The sequence below is a fragment of the Giraffa tippelskirchi genome, chromosome 9 (assembly GCF_054371585.1).
Source record: "Giraffa tippelskirchi isolate mGirTip1 chromosome 9, T2T-mGirTip1v1.2.pri, whole genome shotgun sequence".
NCBI classification, from domain to species: domain Eukaryota; kingdom Metazoa; phylum Chordata; class Mammalia; order Artiodactyla; family Giraffidae; genus Giraffa; species Giraffa tippelskirchi.
This window is the reverse complement of record NC_137283.1, coordinates 68,826,050-68,850,660: the sequence shown is the minus strand read 5'-3', so window position 1 is coordinate 68,850,660 and position 24,611 is coordinate 68,826,050.

The following is a 24,611-nucleotide window of genomic DNA, read 5'->3' as shown; positions in this document are numbered from 1 at the left end:
GTCTCCCGCCTTGCAGGTGGACTCTTTACCGGATGAGCCACAAGGGAGGTTTGAAACTCCTTGAAATAAGCACATGCCTTAGGCTCCTTAACATTTGGTGTGGGAAGCAAAAATGGGTCTCTTCAAGTAAGGGAAACAGGAAACCAAAGAACACCAGGGGCTTCTATGCAATTGAACAGCTTTGCAACAAAAAAGGCTAAGCATTCACAAATTAAAAGGTAGCAAACTGAATATGAGAGACTATTTGCAAGTGGTGTCTATGAGGAGGGGTTGATATGAAAAAGAGACTAAGAACTCACATCACTCAGTCAACCAGAAACAAGAGCATCACCCCTATCCCTTCCCCTCACAGCAACTCCAATCCCAATCCTTTATCTCACTGAAAACTAAAACCTAAAACTTAAACCTAGGCTAACAATAGACATGCATACATATATTCATAGGCATGCATACACAAGAGAGACAGAGAGAGAGGGAAAAATTAATAGACTGAATTTAGGAAGGATAAGAAACAGACACATCTAGAGAGAGAGACTGAAAAAGGAGAGAGGAAATGATAAGATTTCACAGAATTTGCATGAATCAATCTCCAGGTTTGAAACAATGAGAGGCCCATTCACACTGCAAGGGGGGAAATGACCCAAGGGGATGAGAGTAAAAGAGAGAAGCCTGGGAGGCATCATAGGGGAAGCCTTGATCTCCCCTAGAGACTGAGGTGGGACACTTGAGCCAGAATCTCAGTGGAACAGGAGGGTGACGAAGGTTGTTCTATATTGGAGGGGAGAGGTCTGAATCTTACCTCAAGATCTCCCACAGTGTGTGTGTGTGTTTCGGGGTGGGATCTTGAAATATCAGGAAGGCGAGACGACTGCCTTTTCCTAGGTCCAGAACCCATCCAGGCCATGTTCTGCCCCATTCGGTGGTATGTCAGCCCTATTTGAATTCTTCTTTTGGAAGTCTCAGTGCACAAGCTCCGAGACATATCAGCCCAAGGTTGAAAGGCACGGAGGTGATCATAGGCCGACAGACCTAGGAGGCAGATGGGAGAGTGATCCACACTCTGCAGATGGAGAGACTGGGGAAACCCTGAGGGGCATATGCTTGTCCAGGGCCACATCACTTATGAGAAAAAGGGGTCTGGTCTGAGAGCAGCGGGGTCCTCCGAGCTCAGGCCCTGGCTGCATCCAGGGCTCCCCAAGGATGTAGGGTGAGCTGTGTGGGCGTCTCTGTGCCTGCACATGGCCTCGGGGGGGGGGGGTGGGTTCAGCAGTCAGAAACCAAGAGATTTCTTGGGGAGCTTTGGGGAAGGGACCTCAGCACAAACCCCAGGAAATGATGTCACTTCCTGGCAACATAAAACAACAGAACCCGGAACACAGGTATCCAGGCCTCCAGGGTGGAGAGGAGCCCCAGCCAGATCACTTGCTGCCAAGATGTTCTGCTGTTTGCCCCTGCCCAGAGGCCGGGGCCTCAGGAGAGCTCACAGGCAGAGTGTGTGGGAACCCTGTGGACGCTGGCTCAGGGCCCCCGCCGAGAGGCCTCTGGCCCTTTGCCCAGAGAAACAGAAAGGTAACACAGGGAGCCCCAGGCCGGGCCAGGCCACCTCTCCCATGCCACCCGGAAACACTCGGTCCTTTGCCTGTGTGTGTGGATGGGGGTTTCTTGGGGTGTGTCTGCCTCAAGCAAACCGAGGCGGATGTGGGCTCAGAAGTCTGTGGGCCGGTTGTATCCACATCCCAGGGGAAAGCAGGCTGGGTGGGATGAGGACAGGGCAGGCAACACCAGCCGCCCAGGCTGACCTCACACCCTCAGGTGGGTCTCCATTCTCCCGGGTAGGTATCTGAGCAGACACACGTCTCTGTTGGTTCTGGGAGCCAAAGTTTGAGTAGGCAGAAGCAACAGCCATACTGACCAGGCCCAGCTCAGAAAACTCCAAGCAGGGCTGGCTGATGGTCACTGTCATTGCAGAGCTTCCCACTGGATATGGCCGATGAGAGGGACACCCCATCCACCTCCCCGAGGGAGGGGTCGGAGCACCACCCCCCGCCCTTGAGGCCTAGTGCAGCCTCCAGGTGAGCGAGCCCACAGAGGGTTCAGCCCAACTGGGAATGAAGAGGAAGCAGGGAAGGCCTGCTGCCCCTTCACCACCCAAGACACACCCGGCGGCCCAGTCTCAGGCTGCCACGGAGCTCAGCACGCCCGGGTCCGACCCAGAGCCCTGAGAACCTCTGCCTCTGAGGCAGCAGGAGGACCAGGAGCCCAGCACGGTGAGCACAGAGGTGAGGAGGTGCTGGTGCATGTGAGTGTGTGGGGAAGGAGTCCTGAGCTGCACAGGAGGAGTCCCCCAAAGCTGGTGCTGGACCTGGAGCAAAGGCTGGCCTCAGACCTTCTGCTTGGTGGACTGCAGGCAGGACGACATCCTATTGTGACTTCCTAAACTGAGAATTGTCTCCACAGCTCAGGGTAGAATTGTCTCCAGAGAGGCAAAGGGCAAAGGCAGGCCTGTGGGTAACCTTTTCTTCTCTCACAGCTCCAGCACCAGCCCCCAGGTTCAACCAGGCTCCACTTCCCAGCCCTGTCTCTACAGAGGTGGTTGCTACCTGTCCAGGACTCAGGGATCCACTGAGAGGAGATCGAGACCTGAGACATGCCTTCCCATAGACACCAGGCCAACTGGGTATTGGCCAGCACACTGGGAAGATCAGATCTCTGTGCAAGCAGGACCCTCAGGCCCAGGCACCAATGCTCCAATCCCCGGGGGAGAACCTCCACCTCCACCTACATGTTCGCTTCTGCCTGCCCGTGCTCGGATTTTGGCAGGAGAACCTGAGTCAGGGGATAAGAGAACACCTCTGAAGGGAGAGCCTGCCCTGGCTTCTGCCCAAGACCCAGATGCCCACGATGATTGACCCACCTCTGCAAGGAGAATGGACCCCTGCTCTGGACAGAGACCCAGAGCCCTTTCCAAATTTCCATTTCTGGAAACACCGTGTCCAGGGGAGGGTTTGCCTTTGCATCCTCCATCCCTCTCTGCCACCCGTGGATGCCATCAACTCACTTTCTACCCAGTGGAGATTGAATTCGCTTCCCCTGAGCTTCTTTTCATTCAGTTTTTCTGTATTTTATTTTCTTGATTTCTATTTTGTTTGTCACAGATTTGTGTATTTTTTCCTTAAATTTTTAATCAATAAAATTGATGTTAGGTGGTACGCTTCTGGAGCATTAAGGACCTTCACGATCCTCTGCAACCATCACCACTTTCTAGTTGGGGACTCTTTCATTCTCCACAACCAACCCTCCCTCACCCCCTGCAAATCCTGTATTCACCTCAAGCACTCCCTGTTCCTCCCTTGCCCCTGACAACCTTTAATTCTCTCATATCTCAGTGTCTTCCCATATTCTGGATGTCTCCAGTTAATGCCTATCAATGAAATCATAGAAAAGGTGGTTTCATTAGACAGCCCACATATTTTAAGACTAGACTTGGGACTTGTTTTTTATTTCCTTTAGGGCAGCCTTTGTGTATCAGAAACGGCAGTGCAGGTGATTTCAAGATGTCATCTGCAAAACGAGGCCCTTTTGGCAACTAATCTCCAGGTGGGCATTACTGTTGTGTGATGTCTCAGGCAGAAGAGAAATGCTGAGCTCTTCCTCAGGCACAAACAAAGTCACAAAAAGAAGCCAGGAAAGAGAATGGGAAAAACAGAGCACAGGAACAACCAGAAACAATGAGGTTGTCTCAACTTCATGAGATAAGGCTAGAGAAAGACCCAACATCCTTGTGGCCCAAACACACTCTTGAAAATCAATGTGCAGTAAAGAAGAGAAGAGAGCTGTGACGTTGCGAGGACAGGCAATGCACTTGGCCGGTGTAGCCTAGTTCTACAAGTTAGACCTGAGAGTTCTAGCCTAGGAGCCCTGGCCTAGAAGTTGCAAGGAGAGGCAGTACACATGGCCTGACTGCTCAGATGAGGATACACACCAATGAAAACCCTTTGGAGAGAGCAGAGCCGGTCATCACCGTGGTCTGTGTCTGGACTGCTGAGAGCCTGCCCTGGGCAGCCCACGAGGAAACAGAGTTTCCAGCATGTCCACTAAAGAGCTCTCTGTGCAGGACCTTCAAGGGGCCTCAGGTGCATCTCTTTAGGAGCAGTGGCGGATGTCATATGGGTTCTCACTTCACTTGCAGTGCCATGGGTCCTGTCACTGTAAACTCCCACCCGGGGAGACCCAAAGGCAACCTCACAGAGGCTCCTGAGAGACTAACTCCTTTCAGCTGCGAACAGAGCTGGCTACTCACTGGGATGCCTGTGGCCTGGGGCTCCCAGAGGGGAGAGCAACACTCACCACACAGTGTGGTCAGTGCTGGGAGGGCAGGCTGCCCCTCACTCACCCTTTACCGTGTCCCTGCTGGCAGAACTGGGTGAATCTGTTAAAGAGCAGGAATTCAAACTGAAAGGCAAACAAACTTCCCACAAGGTCTCCAAAGGAGTTCAGGAGCGATGAATTGAAAACCAGAGGGGATGACGTGAATGAGGATGGAAACTTGACACCTTACACCAAATTCGTTTCGAATTTTTCTGAGACATATTTTCCATGCCAAACATCTCACAAATCCAGCAGAAAATCGAGCAGAGGCTAGACATGAGCTTGGAGTCTTCAGAAAAAATACAGAAAGGCAATGCACAAAAAGGCAATACTGTGGACTGTGCAAAATCAAAGGTCTCCACTCTGGTAAAGACCTTACGAAAAAACGCAAAGGATACGTCACACACTGGCAGACAAACACTTGCAAACACACAGCTGATAAAGGATGTGTCTCCAAAGAGACAAAGAACACAAGCAAGGTTATTAAAACTAGGGAGAGGTCTGAAGGGACACCAGACCAAGGAAGGTTCATGGAGAGTATAGCGAATGATGCCCAGCACTGAGGGCCTGAGAAACACAGTCTAGCTGCACTCCCTGAGCCCCGGGTGACCCTGACTACGCCTCTTCTACCTGGTGGCTCAGAGAGATGGACAGAGAGGAAGGGGGGAAAATCGTTTGCATTTCCAATGCTCACCACAAACTCTTAGAATGAGAAGGTAAGTATCAACCCCATTGACAATGACATACACTAGGAGGAAATACCCAGGAGTCCATCTAACCCAGGAGGGAAGGACCTGGTCTCAGAAAACTGCAAGAGATGGATGAAAGAAGATGATATCCACATGATCCGATGGAAAATAAGCTGAGCTCATGGATTGGAAGGATTCCTATTGGTAAAATGATGTCACATCCCCGAAGGCAATCCAGAGGGTCCGTGCTATTCCTCTCAAGTTGCCAAGCAATGTTCTCAGGGCACTAAACCAAGGAACTCCAAAATGGGTATGAAAACACAAAGGAGCCTATATTGTCTGTACAGTCTAAGGAAAGAAGGCCTGATATGGGTCTACCAGGATGCCTGATAGCCAACTAGACTGCTACACTAGGATCATCTGGACAGTGTGGTGTTGGGCACACAAACATACACACGCATCCAGATCCGTACAACAGAGTTGAGAGTCCAAGAAATAAACCCAAGCTTCTATGGTCAATTCACCTACTACAAAGGAGGGGAGAATCTGCAAATGGGAACACAAAAGCCTCTTCAAGAAAGGGCCATGGCAAAACTGGATGGCTGCATCTGAAGAATCACATTGCCTTTTGTTCTCATAGCACCACAAAATCAGTGACACACGTCAACCCAAAGCTAGAAGTTCTGAGTGAAAGTGAAAGTCGCTCAGTTTTGTCTGACTTTTTGCAACCCCATGGACTATACAGGCCATTGGATTCTCCAGGCCAGAATACTGGAGCGGGTAGCTTTTCCCTTCTCCAGGGGATTTCCCAACCCGGGAATCGAACCCAGGTCTCCCGCCTTGCAGGTGGACTCTTTACCGGATGAGCCACAAGGGAGGTTTGAAACTCCTTGAAATAAGCACATGCCTTAGGCTCCTTAACATTTGGTGTGGGAAGCAAAAATGGGTCTCTTCAAGTAAGGGAAACAGGAAACCAAAGAACACCAGGGGCTTCTATGCAATTGAACAGCTTTGCAACAAAAAAGGCTAAGCATTCACAAATTAAAAGGTAGCAAACTGAATATGAGAGACTATTTGCAAGTGGTGTCTATGAGGAGGGGTTGATATGAAAAAGAGACTAAGAACTCACATCACTCAGTCAACCAGAAACAAGAGCATCACCCCTATCCCTTCCCCTCACAGCAACTCCAATCCCAATCCTTTATCTCACTGAAAACTAAAACCTAAAACTTAAACCTAGGCTAACAATAGACATGCATACATATATTCATAGGCATGCATACACAAGAGAGACAGAGAGAGAGGGAAAAATTAATAGACTGAATTTAGGAAGGATAAGAAACAGACACATCTAGAGAGAGAGACTGAAAAAGGAGAGAGGAAATGATAAGATTTCACAGAATTTGCATGAATCAATCTCCAGGTTTGAAACAATGAGAGGCCCATTCACACTGCAAGGGGGGAAATGACCCAAGGGGATGAGAGTAAAAGAGAGAAGCCTGGGAGGCATCATAGGGGAAGCCTTGATCTCCCCTAGAGACTGAGGTGGGACACTTGAGCCAGAATCTCAGTGGAACAGGAGGGTGACGAAGGTTGTTCTATATTGGAGGGGAGAGGTCTGAATCTTACCTCAAGATCTCCCACAGTGTGTGTGTGTGTTTCGGGGTGGGATCTTGAAATATCAGGAAGGCGAGACGACTGCCTTTTCCTAGGTCCAGAACCCATCCAGGCCATGTTCTGCCCCATTCGGTGGTATGTCAGCCCTATTTGAATTCTTCTTTTGGAAGTCTCAGTGCACAAGCTCCGAGACATATCAGCCCAAGGTTGAAAGGCACGGAGGTGATCATAGGCCGACAGACCTAGGAGGCAGATGGGAGAGTGATCCACACTCTGCAGATGGAGAGACTGGGGAAACCCTGAGGGGCATATGCTTGTCCAGGGCCACATCACTTATGAGAAAAAGGGGTCTGGTCTGAGAGCAGCGGGGTCCTCCGAGCTCAGGCCCTGGCTGCATCCAGGGCTCCCCAAGGATGTAGGGTGAGCTGTGTGGGCGTCTCTGTGCCTGCACATGGCCTCGGGGGGGGGGTGGGTTCAGCAGTCAGAAACCAAGAGATTTCTTGGGGAGCTTTGGGGAAGGGACCTCAGCACAAACCCCAGGAAATGATGTCACTTCCTGGCAACATAAAACAACAGAACCCGGAACACAGGTATCCAGGCCTCCAGGGTGGAGAGGAGCCCCAGCCAGATCACTTGCTGCCAAGATGTTCTGCTGTTTGCCCCTGCCCAGAGGCCGGGGCCTCAGGAGAGCTCACAGGCAGAGTGTGTGGGAACCCTGTGGACGCTGGCTCAGGGCCCCCGCCGAGAGGCCTCTGGCCCTTTGCCCAGAGAAACAGAAAGGTAACACAGGGAGCCCCAGGCCGGGCCAGGCCACCTCTCCCATGCCACCCGGAAACACTCGGTCCTTTGCCTGTGTGTGTGGATGGGGGTTTCTTGGGGTGTGTCTGCCTCAAGCAAACCGAGGCGGATGTGGGCTCAGAAGTCTGTGGGCCGGTTGTATCCACATCCCAGGGGAAAGCAGGCTGGGTGGGATGAGGACAGGGCAGGCAACACCAGCCGCCCAGGCTGACCTCACACCCTCAGGTGGGTCTCCATTCTCCCGGGTAGGTATCTGAGCAGACACACGTCTCTGTTGGTTCTGGGAGCCAAAGTTTGAGTAGGCAGAAGCAACAGCCATACTGACCAGGCCCAGCTCAGAAAACTCCAAGCAGGGCTGGCTGATGGTCACTGTCATTGCAGAGCTTCCCACTGGATATGGCCGATGAGAGGGACACCCCATCCACCTCCCCGAGGGAGGGGTCGGAGCACCACCCCCCGCCCTTGAGGCCTAGTGCAGCCTCCAGGTGAGCGAGCCCACAGAGGGTTCAGCCCAACTGGGAATGAAGAGGAAGCAGGGAAGGCCTGCTGCCCCTTCACCACCCAAGACACACCCGGCGGCCCAGTCTCAGGCTGCCACGGAGCTCAGCACGCCCGGGTCCGACCCAGAGCCCTGAGAACCTCTGCCTCTGAGGCAGCAGGAGGACCAGGAGCCCAGCACGGTGAGCACAGAGGTGAGGAGGTGCTGGTGCATGTGAGTGTGTGGGGAAGGAGTCCTGAGCTGCACAGGAGGAGTCCCCCAAAGCTGGTGCTGGACCTGGAGCAAAGGCTGGCCTCAGACCTTCTGCTTGGTGGACTGCAGGCAGGACGACATCCTATTGTGACTTCCTAAACTGAGAATTGTCTCCACAGCTCAGGGTAGAATTGTCTCCAGAGAGGCAAAGGGCAAAGGCAGGCCTGTGGGTAACCTTTTCTTCTCTCACAGCTCCAGCACCAGCCCCCAGGTTCAACCAGGCTCCACTTCCCAGCCCTGTCTCTACAGAGGTGGTTGCTACCTGTCCAGGACTCAGGGATCCACTGAGAGGAGATCGAGACCTGAGACATGCCTTCCCATAGACACCAGGCCAACTGGGTATTGGCCAGCACACTGGGAAGATCAGATCTCTGTGCAAGCAGGACCCTCAGGCCCAGGCACCAATGCTCCAATCCCCGGGGGAGAACCTCCACCTCCACCTACATGTTCGCTTCTGCCTGCCCGTGCTCGGATTTTGGCAGGAGAACCTGAGTCAGGGGATAAGAGAACACCTCTGAAGGGAGAGCCTGCCCTGGCTTCTGCCCAAGACCCAGATGCCCACGATGATTGACCCACCTCTGCAAGGAGAATCGACCCCTGCTCTGGACAGAGACCCAGAGCCCTTTCCAAATTTCCATTTCTGGAAACACCGTGTCCAGGGGAGGGTTTGCCTTTGCATCCTCCATCCCTCTCTGCCACCCGTGGATGCCATCAACTCACTTTCTACCCAGTGGAGATTGAATTCGCTTCCCCTGAGCTTCTTTTCATTCAGTTTTTCTGTATTTTATTTTCTTGATTTCTATTTTGTTTGTCACAGATTTGTGTATTTTTTCCTTAAATTTTTAATCAATAAAATTGATGTTAGGTGGTACGCTTCTGGAGCATTAAGGACCTTCACGATCCTCTGCAACCATCACCACTTTCTAGTTGGGGACTCTTTCATTCTCCACAACCAACCCTCCCTCACCCCCTGCAAATCCTGTATTCACCTCAAGCACTCCCTGTTCCTCCCTTGCCCCTGACAACCTTTAATTCTCTCATATCTCAGTGTCTTCCCATATTCTGGATGTCTCCAGTTAATGCCTATCAATGAAATCATAGAAAAGGTGGTTTCATTAGACAGCCCACATATTTTAAGACTAGACTTGGGACTTGTTTTTTATTTCCTTTAGGGCAGCCTTTGTGTATCAGAAACAGCAGTGCAGGTGATTTCAAGATGTCATCTGCAAAACGAGGCCCTTTTGGCAACTAATCTCCAGGTGGGCATTACTGTTGTGTGATGTCTCAGGCAGAAGAGAAATGCTGAGCGCTTCCTCAGGCACAAACAAAGTCACAAAAAGAAGCCAGGAAAGAGAATGGGAAAAACAGAGCACAGGAACAACCAGAAACAATGAGGTTGTCTCAACTTCATGAGATAAGGCTAGAGAAAGACCCAACATCCTTGTGGCCCAAACACACTCTTGAAAATCAATGTGCAGTAAAGAAGAGAAGAGAGCTGTGACGTTGCGAGGACAGGCAATGCACTTGGCCGGTGTAGCCTAGTTCTACAAGTTAGACCTGAGAGTTCTAGCCTAGGAGCCCTGGCCTAGAAGTTGCAAGGAGAGGCAGTACACATGGCCTGACTGCTCAGATGAGGATACACACCAATGAAAACCCTTTGGAGAGAGCAGAGCCGGTCATCACCATGGTCTGTGTCTGGACTGCTGAGAGCCTGCCCTGGGCAGCCCACGAGGAAACAGAGTTTCCAGCATGTCCACTAAAGAGCTCTCTGTGCAGGACCTTCAAGGGGCCTCAGGTGCATCTCTTTAGGAGCAGTGGCGGATGTCATATGGGTTCTCACTTCACTTGCAGTGCCATGGGTCCTGTCACTGTAAACTCCCACCCTGGGAGACCCAAAGGCAACCTCACAGAGGCTCCTGAGAGACTAACTCCTTTCAGCTGCGAACAGAGCTGGCTACTCACTGGGATGCCTGTGGCCTGGGGCTCCCAGAGGGGAGAGCAACACTCACCACACAGTGTGGTCAGTGCTGGGAGGGCAGGCTGCCCCTCACTCACCCTTTACCGTGTCCCTGCTGGCAGAACTGGGTGAATCTGTTAAAGAGCAGGAATTCAAACTGAAAGGCAACCAAACTTCCCACAAGGTCTCCAAAGGAGTTCAGGAGCGATGAATTGAAAACCAGAGGGGATGACGTGAATGAGGATGGAAACTTGACACCTTACACCAAATTCGTTTCGAATTTTTCTGAGACATATTTTCCATGCCAAACATCTCACAAATCCAGCAGAAAATCGAGCAGAGGCTAGACATGAGCTTGGAGTCTTCAGAAACAATACAGAAAGGCAATGCACAAAAAGGCAATACTGTGGACTGTGCAAAATCAAAGGTCTCCACTCTGGTAAAGACCTTACGAAAAAACGCAAAGGATACGTCACACACTGGCAGACAAACACTTGCAAACACACAGCTGATAAAGGATGTGTCTCCAAAGAGACAAAGAACACAAGCAAGGTTATTAAAACTAGGGAGAGGTCTGAAGGGACACCAGACCAAGGAAGGTTCATGGAGAGTATAGCGAATGATGCCCAGCACTGAGGGCCTGAGAAACACAGTCTAGCTGCACTCCCTGAGCCCCGTGTGACCCTGACTACGCCTGTTCTACCTGGTGGCTCAGAGAGATGGACAGAGGGGAAGGGGGGAAAATCCTTTGCATTTCCAATGCTCACCACAAACTCTTAGAATGAGAAGCTAAGTATCAACCCCATTGACAATGACATACACTAGGAGGAAATACCCAGGAGTCCATCTAACCCAGGAGGGAAGGACCTGGTCTCAGAAAACTGCAAGAGATGGATGAAAGAAGATGATATCCACATGATCCGATGGAAAATAAGCTGAGCTCATGGATTGGAAGGATTCCTATTGGTAAAATGATGTCACATCCCCGAAGGCAATCCAGAGGGTCCGTGCTATTCCTCTCAAGTTGCCAAGCAATGTTCTCAGGGCACTAAACCAAGGAACTCCAAAATGGGTATGAAAACACAAAGGAGCCTATATTGTCTGTACAGTCTAAGGAAAGAAGGCCTGATATGGGTCTACCAGGATGCCTGATAGCCAACTAGACTGCTACACTAGGATCATCTGGACAGTGTGGTGTTGGGCACACAAACATACACACGCATCCAGATCCGTACAACAGAGTTGAGAGTCCAAGAAATAAACCCAAGCTTCTATGGTCAATTCACCTACTACAAAGGAGGGGAGAATCTGCAAATGGGAACACAAAAGCCTCTTCAAGAAAGGGCCATGGCAAAACTGGATGGCTGCATCTGAAGAATCACATTGCCTTTTGTTCTCATAGCACCACAAAACCAGTGACACACGTCAACCCAAAGCTAGAAGTTCTGAGTGAAAGTGAAAGTCGCTCAGTTTTGTCTGACTTTTTGCAACCCCATGGACTATACAGGCCATTGGATTCTCCAGGCCAGAATACTGGAGCGGGTAGCTTTTCCCTTCTCCAGGGGATTTCCCAACCCGGGAATCGAACCCAGGTCTCCCGCCTTGCAGGTGGACTCTTTACCGGATGAGCCACAAGGGAGGTTTGAAACTCCTTGAAATAAGCACGTGCCTTAGGCTCCTTAACATTTGTTGTGGGAAGCAAAAATGGGTCTCTTCAAGTAAGGGAAACAGGAAACCAAAGAACACCAGGGGCTTCTATGCAATTGAACAGCTTTGCAACAAAAAAGGCTAAGCATTCACAAATTAAAAGGTAGCAAACTGAATATGAGAGACTATTTGCAAGTGGTGTCTATGAGGAGGGGTTGATATGAAAAAGAGACTAAGAACTCACATCACTCAGTCAACCAGAAACAAGAGCATCACCCCTATCCCTTCCCCTCACAGCAACTCCAATCCCAATCCTTTATCTCACTGAAAACTAAAACCTAAAACTTAAACCTAGGCTAACAATAGACATGCATACATATATTCATAGGCATGCATACACAAGAGAGACAGAGAGAGAGGGAAAAATTAATAGACTGAATTTAGGAAGGATAAGAAACAGACACATCTAGAGAGAGAGACTGAAAAAGGAGAGAGGAAATGATAAGATTTCACAGAATTTGCATGAATCAATCTCCAGGTTTGAAACAATGAGAGGCCCATTCACACTGCAAGGGGGGAAATGACCCAAGGGGATGAGAGTAAAAGAGAGAAGCCTGGGAGGCATCATAGGGGAAGCCTTGATCTCCCCTAGAGACTGAGGTGGGACACTTGAGCCAGAATCTCAGTGGAACAGGAGGGTGACGAAGGTTGTTCTATATTGGAGGGGAGAGGTCTGAATCTTACCTCAAGATCTCCCACAGTGTGTGTGTGTGTTTCGGGGTGGGATCTTGAAATATCAGGAAGGCGAGACGACTGCCTTTTCCTAGGTCCAGAACCCATCCAGGCCATGTTCTGCCCCATTCGGTGGTATGTCAGCCCTATTTGAATTCTTCTTTTGGAAGTCTCAGTGCACAAGCTCCGAGACATATCAGCCCAAGGTTGAAAGGCACGGAGGTGATCATAGGCCGACAGACCTAGGAGGCAGATGGGAGAGTGATCCACACTCTGCAGATGGAGAGACTGGGGAAACCCTGAGGGGCATATGCTTGTCCAGGGCCACATCACTTATGAGAAAAAGGGGTCTGGTCTGAGAGCAGCGGGGTCCTCCGAGCTCAGGCCCTGGCTGCATCCAGGGCTCCCCAAGGATGTAGGGTGAGCTGTGTGGGCGTCTCTGTGCCTGCACATGGCCTCGGGGGGGGTGGGGTTCAGCAGTCAGAAACCAAGAGATTTCTTGGGGAGCTTTGGGGAAGGGACCTCAGCACAAACCCCAGGAAATGATGTCACTTCCTGGCAACATAAAACAACAGAACCCGGAACACAGGTATCCAGGCCTCCAGGGTGGAGAGGAGCCCCAGCCAGATCACTTGCTGCCAAGATGTTCTGCTGTTTGCCCCTGCCCAGAGGCCGGGGCCTCAGGAGAGCTCACAGGCAGAGTGTGTGGGAACCCTGTGGACGCTGGCTCAGGGCCCCCGCCGAGAGGCCTCTGGCCCTTTGCCCAGAGAAACAGAAAGGTAACACAGGGAGCCCCAGGCCGGGCCAGGCCACCTCTCCCATGCCACCCGGAAACACTCGGTCCTTTGCCTGTGTGTGTGGATGGGGGTTTCTTGGGGTGTGTCTGCCTCAAGCAAACCGAGGCGGATGTGGGGTCAGAAGTCTGTGGGCCGGTTGTATCCACATCCCAGGGGAAAGCAGGCTGGGTGGGATGAGGACAGGGCAGGCAACACCAGCCGCCCAGGCTGACCTCACACCCTCAGGTGGGTCTCCATTCTCCCGGGTAGGTATCTGAGCAGACACACGTCTCTGTTGGTTCTGGGAGCCAAAGTTTGAGTAGGCAGAAGCAACAGCCATACTGACCAGGCCCAGCTCAGAAAACTCCAAGCAGGGCTGGCTGATGGTCACTGTCATTGCAGAGCTTCCCACTGGATATGGCCGATGAGAGGGACACCCCATCCACCTCCCCGAGGGAGGGGTCGGAGCACCACCCCCCGCCCTTGAGGCCTAGTGCAGCCTCCAGGTGAGCGAGCCCACAGAGGGTTCAGCCCAACTGGGAATGAAGAGGAAGCAGGGAAGGCCTGCTGCCCCTTCACCACCCAAGACACACCCGGCGGCCCAGTCTCAGGCTGCCACGGAGCTCAGCACGCCCGGGTCCGACCCAGAGCCCTGAGAACCTCTGCCTCTGAGGCAGCAGGAGGACCAGGAGCCCAGCACGGTGAGCACAGAGGTGAGGAGGTGCTGGTGCATGTGAGTGTGTGGGGAAGGAGTCCTGAGCTACACAGGAGGAGTCCCCCAAACCTGGTGCTGGACCTGGAGCAAAGGCTGGCCTCAGACCTTCTGCTTGGTAGACTGCAGGCAGGACGACATCCTATTGTGACTTCCTAAACTGAGAATTGTCTCCACAGCTCAGGGTAGAATTGTCTCCAGAGAGGCAAAGGGCAAAGGCAGGCCTGTGGGTAACCTTTTCTTCTCTCACAGCTCCAGCACCAGCCCCCAGGTTCAACCAGGCTCCACTTCCCAGCCCTGTCTCTACAGAGGTGGTTGCTACCTGTCCAGGACTCAGGGATCCACTGAGAGGAGATCGAGACCTGAGACATGCCTTCCCATAGACACCAGGCCAACTGGGTATTGGCCAGCACACTGGGAAGATCAGATCTCTGTGCAAGCAGGACCCTCAGGCCCAGGCACCAATGCTCCAATCCCCGGGGGAGAACCTCCACCTCCACCTACATGTTCGCTTCTGCCTGCCCGTGCTCGGATTTTGGCAGGAGAACCTGAGTCAGGGGATAAGAGAACACCTCTGAAGGGAGAGCCTGCCCTGGCTTCTGCCCAAGACCCAGATGCCCACGATGATTGACCCACCTCTGCAAGGAGAATGGACCCCTGCTCTGGACAGAGACCCAGAGCCCTTTCCAAATTTCCATTTCTGGAAACACCGTGTCCAGGGGAGGGTTTGCCTTTGCATCCTCCATCCCTCTCTGCCACCCGTGGATGCCATCAACTCACTTTCTACCCAGTGGAGATTGAATTCGCTTCCCCTGAGCTTCTTTTCATTCAGTTTTTCTGTATTTTATTTTCTTGATTTCTATTTTGTTTGTCACAGATTTGTGTATTTTTTCCTTAAATTTTTAATCAATAAAATTGATGTTAGGTGGTACGCTTCTGGAGCATTAAGGACCTTCACGATCCTCTGCAACCATCACCACTTTCTAGTTGGGGACTCTTTCATTCTCCACAACCAACCCTCCCTCACCCCCTGCAAATCCTGTATTCACCTCAAGCACTCCCTGTTCCTCCCTTGCCCCTGACAACCTTTAATTCTCTCATATCTCAGTGTCTTCCCATATTCTGGATGTCTCCAGTTAATGCCTATCAATGAAATCATAGAAAAGGTGGTTTCATTAGACAGCCCACATATTTTAAGACTAGACTTGGGACTTGTTTTTTATTTCCTTTAGGGCAGCCTTTGTGTATCAGAAACGGCAGTGCAGGTGATTTCAAGATGTCATCTGCAAAACGAGGCCCTTTTGGCAACTAATCTCCAGGTGGGCATTACTGTTGTGTGATGTCTCAGGCAGAAGAGAAATGCTGAGCTCTTCCTCAGGCACAAACAAAGTCACAAGAAGAAGCCAGGAAAGAGAATGGGAAAAACAGAGCACAGGAACAACCAGAAACAATGAGGTTGTCTCAACTTCATGAGATAAGGCTAGAGAAAGACCCAACATCCTTGTGGCCCAAACACACTCTTGAAAATCAATGTGCAGTAAAGAAGAGAAGAGAGCTGTGACGTTGCGAGGACAGGCAATGCACTTGGCCGGTGTAGCCTAGTTCTACAAGTTAGACCTGAGAGTTCTAGCCTAGGAGCCCTGGCCTAGAAGTTGCAAGGAGAGGCAGTACACATGGCCTGACTGCTCAGATGAGGATACACACCAATGAAAACCCTTTGGAGAGAGCAGAGCCGGTCATCACCGTGGTCTGTGTCTGGACTGCTGAGAGCCTGCCCTGGGCAGCCCACGAGGAAACAGAGTTTCCAGCATGTCCACTAAAGAGCTCTCTGTGCAGGACCTTCAAGGGGCCTCAGGTGCATCTCTTTAGGAGCAGTGGCGGATGTCATATGGGTTCTCACTTCACTTGCAGTGCCATGGGTCCTGTCACTGTAAACTCCCACCCGGGGAGACCCAAAGGCAACCTCACAGAGGCTCCTGAGAGACTAACTCCTTTCAGCTGCGAACAGAGCTGGCTACTCACTGGGATGCCTGTGGCCTGGGGCTCCCAGAGGGGAGAGCAACACTCACCACACAGTGTGGTCAGTGCTGGGAGGGCAGGCTGCCCCTCACTCACCCTTTACCGTGTCCCTGCTGGCAGAACTGGGTGAATCTGTTAAAGAGCAGGAATTCAAACTGAAAGGCAACCAAACTTCCCACAAGGTCTCCAAAGGAGTTCAGGAGCGATGAATTGAAAACCAGAGGGGATGACGTGAATGAGGATGGAAACTTGACACCTTACACCAAATTCGTTTCGAATTTTTCTGAGACATATTTTCCATGCCAAACATCTCACAAATCCAGCAGAAAATCGAGCAGAGGCTAGACATGAGCTTGGAGTCTTCAGAAACAATACAGAAAGGCAATGCACAAAAAGGCAATCCTGTGGACTGTGCAAAATCAAAGGTCTCCACTCTGGTAAAGACCTTACGAAAAAACGCAAAGGATACGTCACACACTGGCAGACAAACACTTGCAAACACACAGCTGATAAAGGATGTGTCTCCAAAGAGACAAAGAACACAAGCAAGGTTATTAAAACTAGGGAGAGGTCTGAAGGGACACCAGACCAAGGAAGGTTCATGGAGAGTATAGCGAATGATGCCCAGCACTGAGGGCCTGAGAAACACAGTCTAGCTGCACTCCCTGAGCCCCGTGTGACCCTGACTACGCCTGTTCTACCTGGTGGCTCAGAGAGATGGACAGAGGGGAAGGGGGGAAAATCCTTTGCATTTCCAATGCTCACCACAAACTCTTAGAATGAGAAGGTAAGTATCAACCCCATTGACAATGACATACACTAGGAGGAAATACCCAGGAGTCCATCTAACCCAGGAGGGAAGGACCTGGTCTCAGAAAACTGCAAGAGATGGATGAAAGAAGATGATATCCACATGATCCGATGGAAAATAAGCTGAGCTCATGGATTGGAAGGATTCCTATTGGTAAAATGATGTCACATCCCCGAAGGCAATCCAGAGGGTCCGTGCTATTCCTCTCAAGTTGCCAAGCAATGTTCTCAGGGCACTAAACCAAGGAACTCCAAAATGGGTATGAAAACACAAAGGAGCCTATATTGTCTGTACAGTCTAAGGAAAGAAGGCCTGATATGGGTCTACCAGGATGCCTGATAGCCAACTAGACTGCTACACTAGGATCATCTGGACAGTGTGGTGTTGGGCACACAAACATACACACGCATCCAGATCCGTACAACAGAGTTGAGAGTCCAAGAAATAAACCCAAGCTTCTATGGTCAATTCACCTACTACAAAGGAGGGGAGAATCTGCAAATGGGAACACAAAAGCCTCTTCAAGAAAGGGCCATGGCAAAACTGGATGGCTGCATCTGAAGAATCACATTGCCTTTTGTTCTCATAGCACCACAAAATCAGTGACACACGTCAACCCAAAGCTAGAAGTTCTGAGTGAAAGTGAAAGTCGCTCAGTTTTGTCTGACTTTTTGCAACCCCATGGACTATACAGGCCATTGGATTCTCCAGGCCAGAATACTGGAGCGGGTAGCTTTTCCCTTCTCCAGGGGATTTCCCAACCCGGGAATCGAACCCAGGTCTCCCGCCTTGCAGGTGGACTCTTTACCGGATGAGCCACAAGGGAGGTTTGAAACTCCTTGAAATAAGCACGTGCCTTAGGCTCCTTAACATTTGGTGTGGGAAGCAAAAATGGGTCTCTTCAAGTAAGGGAAACAGGAAACCAAAGAACACCAGGGGCTTCTATGCAATTGAACAGCTTTGCAACAAAAAAGGCTAAGCATTCACAAATTAAAAGGTAGCAAACTGAATATGAGAGACTATTTGCAAGTGGTGTCTATGAGGAGGGGTTGATATGAAAAAGAGACTAAGAACTCACATCACTCAGTCAACCAGAAACAAGAGCATCACCCCTATCCCTTCCCCTCACAGCAACTCCAATCCCAATCCTTTATCTCACTGAAAACTAAAACCTAAAACTTAAACCTAGGCTAACAATAGACATGCATACATATATTCATAGGCATGCATACACAAGAGAGACAGAGAGAGAGGGAAAAATTAATAGACTGAATTTAGGAAGGATAAGAAACAGACACATCTAGAGAGAGAGACTGAAAAAGGAGAGAGGAAATGATAAGATTTCACAGAATTTGCATGAATCAATCTCCAGGTTTGAAACAATGAGAGGCCCATTCACACTGCAAGGGGGGAAATGACCCAAGGGGATGAGAGTAAAAGAGAGAAGCCTGGGAGGCATCATAGGGGAAGCCTTGATCTCCCCTAGAGACTGAGGTGGGACACTTGAGCCAGAATCTCAGTGGAACAGGAGGGTGACGAAGGTTGTTCTATATTGGAGGGGAGAGGTCTGAATCTTACCTCAAGATCTCCCACAGTGTGTGTGTGTGTTTCGGGGTGGGATCTTGAAATATCAGGAAGGCGAGACGACTGCCTTTTCCTAGGTCCAGAACCCATCCAGGCCATGTTCTGCCCCATTCGGTGGTATGTCAGCCCTATTTGAATTCTTCTTTTGGAAGTCTCAGTGCACAAGCTCCGAGACATATCAGCCCAAGGTTGAAAGGCACGGAGGTGATCATAGGCCGACAGACCTAGGAGGCAGATGGGAGAGTGATCCACACTCTGCAGATGGAGAGACTGGGGAAACCCTGAGGGGCATATGCTTGTCCAGGGCCACATCACTTATGAGAAAAAGGGGTCTGGTCTGAGAGCAGCGGGGTCCTCCGAGCTCAGGCCCTGGCTGCATCCAGGGCTCCCCAAGGATGTAGGGTGAGCTGTGTGGGCGTCTCTGTGCCTGCACATGGCCTCGGGGGGGGGGGGTGGGTTCAGCAGTCAGAAACCAAGAGATTTCTTGGGGAGCTTTGGGGAAGGGACCTCAGCACAAACCCCAGGAAATGATGTCACTTCCTGGCAACATAAAACAACAGAACCCGGAACACAGGTATCCAGGCCTCCAGGGTGGAGAGGAGCCCCAGCCAGATCACTTGCTGCCAAGATGTTCTGCTGTTTGCCCCTGCCCAGAGGCCGGGGCCTCAGGAGAGCTCACAGGCAGAGTGTGTGGGAACCCTGTGGACGCTGGCTCAGGGCCCCCGCCGAGAGGCCTCTGGCCCTTTGCCCAGAGAAACAGAAAGGTAACACAGGGAGCCCCAGGCTGGGCCAGGCCACCTCTCCCATGCCACCCGGAAACACTCGGTCCTTTGCCTGTGTGTGTGGATGGGGGTTTCTTGGGGTGTGTCTGCCTCAAGCAAACCGAGGCGGATGTGGGGTCAGAAGTCTCTGGGCCGGTTGTATCCACATCCCAGGGGAAAGCAGGCTGGGTGGGATGAGGACAGGGCAGGCAACACCAGCCGCCCAGGCTGACCTCACACCCTCAGGTGGGTCTCCATTCTCCCGGGTAGGTATCTGAGCAGACACACGTCTCTGTTGGTTCTGGGAGCCAAAGTTTGAGTAGGCAGAAGCAACAGCCATACTGACCAGGCCCAGCTCAGAAAACTCCAAGCAGGGCTGGCTGATGGTCACTGTCATTGCAGAGCTTCCCACTGGATATGGCCGATGAGAGGGACACCCCATCCACCTCCCCGAGGGAGGGGTCGGAGCACCACCCCCCGCCCTTGAGGCCTAGTGCAGCCTCCAGGTGAGCGAGCCCACAGAGGGTTCAGCCCAACTGGGAATGAAGAGGAAGCAGGGAAGGCCTGCTGCCCCTTCACCACCCAAGACACACCCGGCGGCCCAGTCTCAGGCTGCCACGGAGCTCAGCACGCCCGGGTCCGACCCAGAGCCCTGAGAACCTCTGCCTCTGAGGCAGCAGGAGGACCAGGAGCCCAGCACGGTGAGCACAGAGGTGAGGAGGTGCTGGTGCATGTGAGTGTGTGGGGAAGGAGTCCTGAGCTACACAGGAGGAGTCCCCCAAAGCTGGTGCTGGACCTGGAGCAAAGGCTGGCCTCAGACCTTCTGCTTGGTGGACTGCAGGCAGGACGACATCCTATTGTGACTTCCTAAACTGAGAATTGTCTCCACAGCTCAGGGTAGAATTGTCTCCAGAGAGGCAAAGGGCAAAGGCAGGCCTGTGGGTAACCTTTTCTTCTCTCACAGCTCCAGCACCAGCCCCCAGGTTCAACCAGGCTCCACTTCCCAGCCCTGTCTCTACAGAGGTGGTTGCTACCTGTCCAGGACTCAGGGATCCACTGAGAGGAGATCGAGACCTGAGACATGCCTTCCCATAGACACCAGGCCAACTGGGTATTGGCCAGCACACTGGGAAGATCAGATCTCTGTGCAAGCAGGACCCTCAGGCCCAGGCACCAATGCTCCAATCCCCGGGGGAGAACCTCCACCTCCACCTACATGTTCGCTTCTGCCTGCCCGTGCTCGGATTTTGGCAGGAGAACCTGAGTCAGGGGATAAGAGAACACCTCTGAAGGGAGAGCCTGCCCTGGCTTCTGCCCAAGACCCAGATGCCCACGATGATTGACCCACCTCTGCAAGGAGAATCGACCCCTGCTCTGGACAGAGACCCAGAGCCCTTTCCAAATTTCCATTTCTGGAAACACCGTGTCCAGGGGAGGGTTTGCCTTTGCATCCTCCATCCCTCTCTGCCACCCGTGGATGCCATCAACTCACTTTCTACCCAGTGGAGATTGAATTCGCTTCCCCTGAGCTTCTTTTCATTCAGTTTTTCTGTATTTTATTTTCTTGATTTCTATTTTGTTTGTCACAGATTTGTGTATTTTTTCCTTAAATTTTTAATCAATAAAATTGATGTTAGGTGGTACGCTTCTGGAGCATTAAGGACCTTCACGATCCTCTGCAACCATCACCACTTTCTAGTTGGGGACTCTTTCATTCTCCACAACCAACCCTCCCTCACCCCCTGCAAATCCTGTATTCACCTCAAGCACTCCCTGTTCCTCCCTTGCCCCTGACAACCTTTAATTCTCTCATATCTCAGTGTCTTCCCATATTCTGGATGTCTCCAGTTAATGCCTATCAATGAAATCATAGAAAAGGTGGTTTCATTAGACAGCCCACATATTTTAAGACTAGACTTGGGACTTGTTCTTTATTTCCTTTAGGGCAGCCTTTGTGTATCAGAAACGGCAGTGCAGGTGATTTCAAGATGTCATCTGCAAAACGAGGCCCTTTTGGCAACTAATCTCCAGGTGGGCATTACTGTTGTGTGATGTCTCAGGCAGAAGAGAAATGCTGAGCTCTTCCTCAGGCACAAACAAAGTCACAAAAAGAAGCCAGGAAAGAGAATGGGAAAAACAGAGCACAGGAACAACCAGAAACAATGAGGTTGTCTCAACTTCATGAGATAAGGCTAGAGAAAGACCCAACATCCTTGTGGCCCAAACACACTCTTGAAAATCAATGTGCAGTAAAGAAGAGAAGAGAGCTGTGACGTTGCGAGGACAGGCAATGCACTTGGCCAGTGTAGCCTAGTTCTACAAGTTAGACCTGAGAGTTCTAGCCTAGGAGCCCTGGCCTAGAAGTTGCAAGGAGAGGCAGTACACATGGCCTGACTGCTCAGATGAGGATACACACCAATGAAAACCCTTTGGAGAGAGCAGAGCCGGTCATCACCGTGGTCTGTGTCTGGACTGCTGAGAGCCTGCCCTGGGCAGCCCACGAGGAAACAGAGTTTCCAGCATGTCCACTAAAGAGCTCTCTGTGCAGGACCTTCAAGGGGCCTCAGGTGCATCTCTTTAGGAGCAGTGGCGGATGTCATATGGGTTCTCACTTCACTTGCAGTGCCATGGGTCCTGTCACTGTAAACTCCCACCCGGGGAGACCCAAAGGCAACCTCACAGAGGCTCCTGAGAGACTAACTCCTTTCAGCTGCGAACAGAGCTGGCTACTCACTGGGATGCCTGTGGCCTGGGGCTCCCAGAGGGGAGAGCAACACTCACCACACAGTGTGGTCAGTGCTGGGAGGGCAGGCTGCCCCTCACTCACCCTTTACCGTGTCCCTGCTGGCAGAACTGGGTGAATCTGTTAAAGAGCAGGAATTCAAACTGAAAGGCAACCAAACTTCCCACAAGGTCTCCAAAGGAGTTCAGGAGCGATGAATTGAAAACCAGAGGGGATGACGTGAATGAGGATGGAAACTTGACACCTTACACCAAATTCGTTTCGAATTTTTCTGAGACATATTTTCCATGCCAAACATCTCACAAATCCAGCAGAAAATCGAGCAGAGGCTAGACATGAGCTTGGAGTCTTCAGAAACAATACAGAAAGGCAATGCACAAAAAGGCAATCCTGTGGACTGTGCAAAATCAAAGGTCTCCACTCTGGTAAAGACCTTACGAAAAAACGCAAAGGATACGTCACACACTGGCAGACAAACACTTGCAAACACACAGCTGATAAAGGATGTGTCTCCAAAGAGACAAAGAACACAAGCAAGGTTATTAAAACTAGGGAGAGGTCTGAAGGGACACCAGACCAAGGAAGGTTCATGGAGAGTATAGCGAATGATGCCCAGCACTGAGGGCCTGAGAAACACAGTCTAGCTGCACTCCCTGAGCCCCGTGTGACCCTGACTACGCCTGTTCTACCTGGTGGCTCAGAGAGATGGACAGAGGGGAAGGGGGGAAAATCCTTTGCATTTCCAATGCTCACCACAAACTCTTAGAATGAGAAGGTAAGTATCAACCCCATTGACAATGACATACACTAGGAGGAAATACCCAGGAGTCCATCTAACCCAGGAGGGAAGGACCTGGTCTCAGAAAACTGCAAGAGATGGATGAAAGAAGATGATATCCACATGATCCGATGGAAAATAAGCTGAGCTCATGGATTGGAAGGATTCCTATTGGTAAAATGATGTCACATCCCCGAAGGCAATCCAGAGGGTCCGTGCTATTCCTCTCAAGTTGCCAAGCAATGTTCTCAGGGCACTAAACCAAGGAACTCCAAAATGGGTATGAAAACACAAAGGAGCCTATATTGTCTGTACAGTCTAAGGAAAGAAGGCCTGATATGGGTCTACCAGGATGCCTGATAGCCAACTAGACTGCTACACTAGGATCATCTGGACAGTGTGGTGTTGGGCACACAAACATACACACGCATCCAGATCCGTACAACAGAGTTGAGAGTCCAAGAAATAAACCCAAGCTTCTATGGTCAATTCACCTACTACAAAGGAGGGGAGAATCTGCAAATGGGAACACAAAAGCCTCTTCAAGAAAGGGCCATGGCAAAACTGGATGGCTGCATCTGAAGAATCACATTGCCTTTTGTTCTCATAGCACCACAAAATCAGTGACACACGTCAACCCAAAGCTAGAAGTTCTGAGTGAAAGTGAAAGTCGCTCAGTTTTGTCTGACTTTTTGCAACCCCATGGACTATACAGGCCATTGGATTCTCCAGGCCAGAATACTGGAGCGGGTAGCTTTTCCCTTCTCCAGGGGATTTCCCAACCCGGGAATCGAACCCAGGTCTCCCGCCTTGCAGGTGGACTCTTTACCGGATGAGCCACAAGGGAGGTTTGAAACTCCTTGAAATAAGCACGTGCCTTAGGCTCCTTAACATTTGGTGTGGGAAGCAAAAATGGCTCTCTTCAAGTAAGGGAAACAGGAAACCAAAGAACACCAGGGGCTTCTATGCAATTGAACAGCTTTGCAACAAAAAAGGCTAAGCATTCACAAATTAAAAGGTAGCAAACTGAATATGAGAGACTATTTGCAAGTGGTGTCTATGAGGAGGGGTTGATATGAAAAAGAGACTAAGAACTCACATCACTCAGTCAACCAGAAACAAGAGCATCACCCCTATCCCTTCCCCTCACAGCAACTCCAATCCCAATCCTTTATCTCACTGAAAACTAAAACCTAAAACTTAAACCTAGGCTAACAATAGACATGCATACATATATTCATAGGCATGCATACACAAGAGAGACAGAGAGAGAGGGAAAAATTAATAGACTGAATTTAGGAAGGATAAGAAACAGACACATCTAGAGAGAGAGACTGAAAAAGGAGAGAGGAAATGATAAGATTTCACAGAATTTGCATGAATCAATCTCCAGGTTTGAAACAATGAGAGGCCCATTCACACTGCAAGGGGGGAAATGACCCAAGGGGATGAGAGTAAAAGAGAGAAGCCTGGGAGGCATCATAGGGGAAGCCTTGATCTCCCCTAGAGACTGAGGTGGGACACTTGAGCCAGAATCTCAGTGGAACAGGAGGGTGACGAAAGTTGTTCTATATTGGAGGGGAGAGGTCTGAATCTTACCTCAAGATCTCCCACAGTGTGTGTGTGTGTTTCGGGGTGGGATCTTGAAATATCAGGAAGGCGAGACGACTGCCTTTTCCTAGGTCCAGAACCCATCCAGGCCATGTTCTGCCCCATTCGGTGGTATGTCAGCCCTATTTGAATTCTTCTTTTGGAAGTCTCAGTGCACAAGCTCCGAGACATATCAGCCCAAGGTTGAAAGGCACGGAGGTGATCATAGGCCGACAGACCTAGGAGGCAGATGGGAGAGTGATCCACACTCTGCAGAT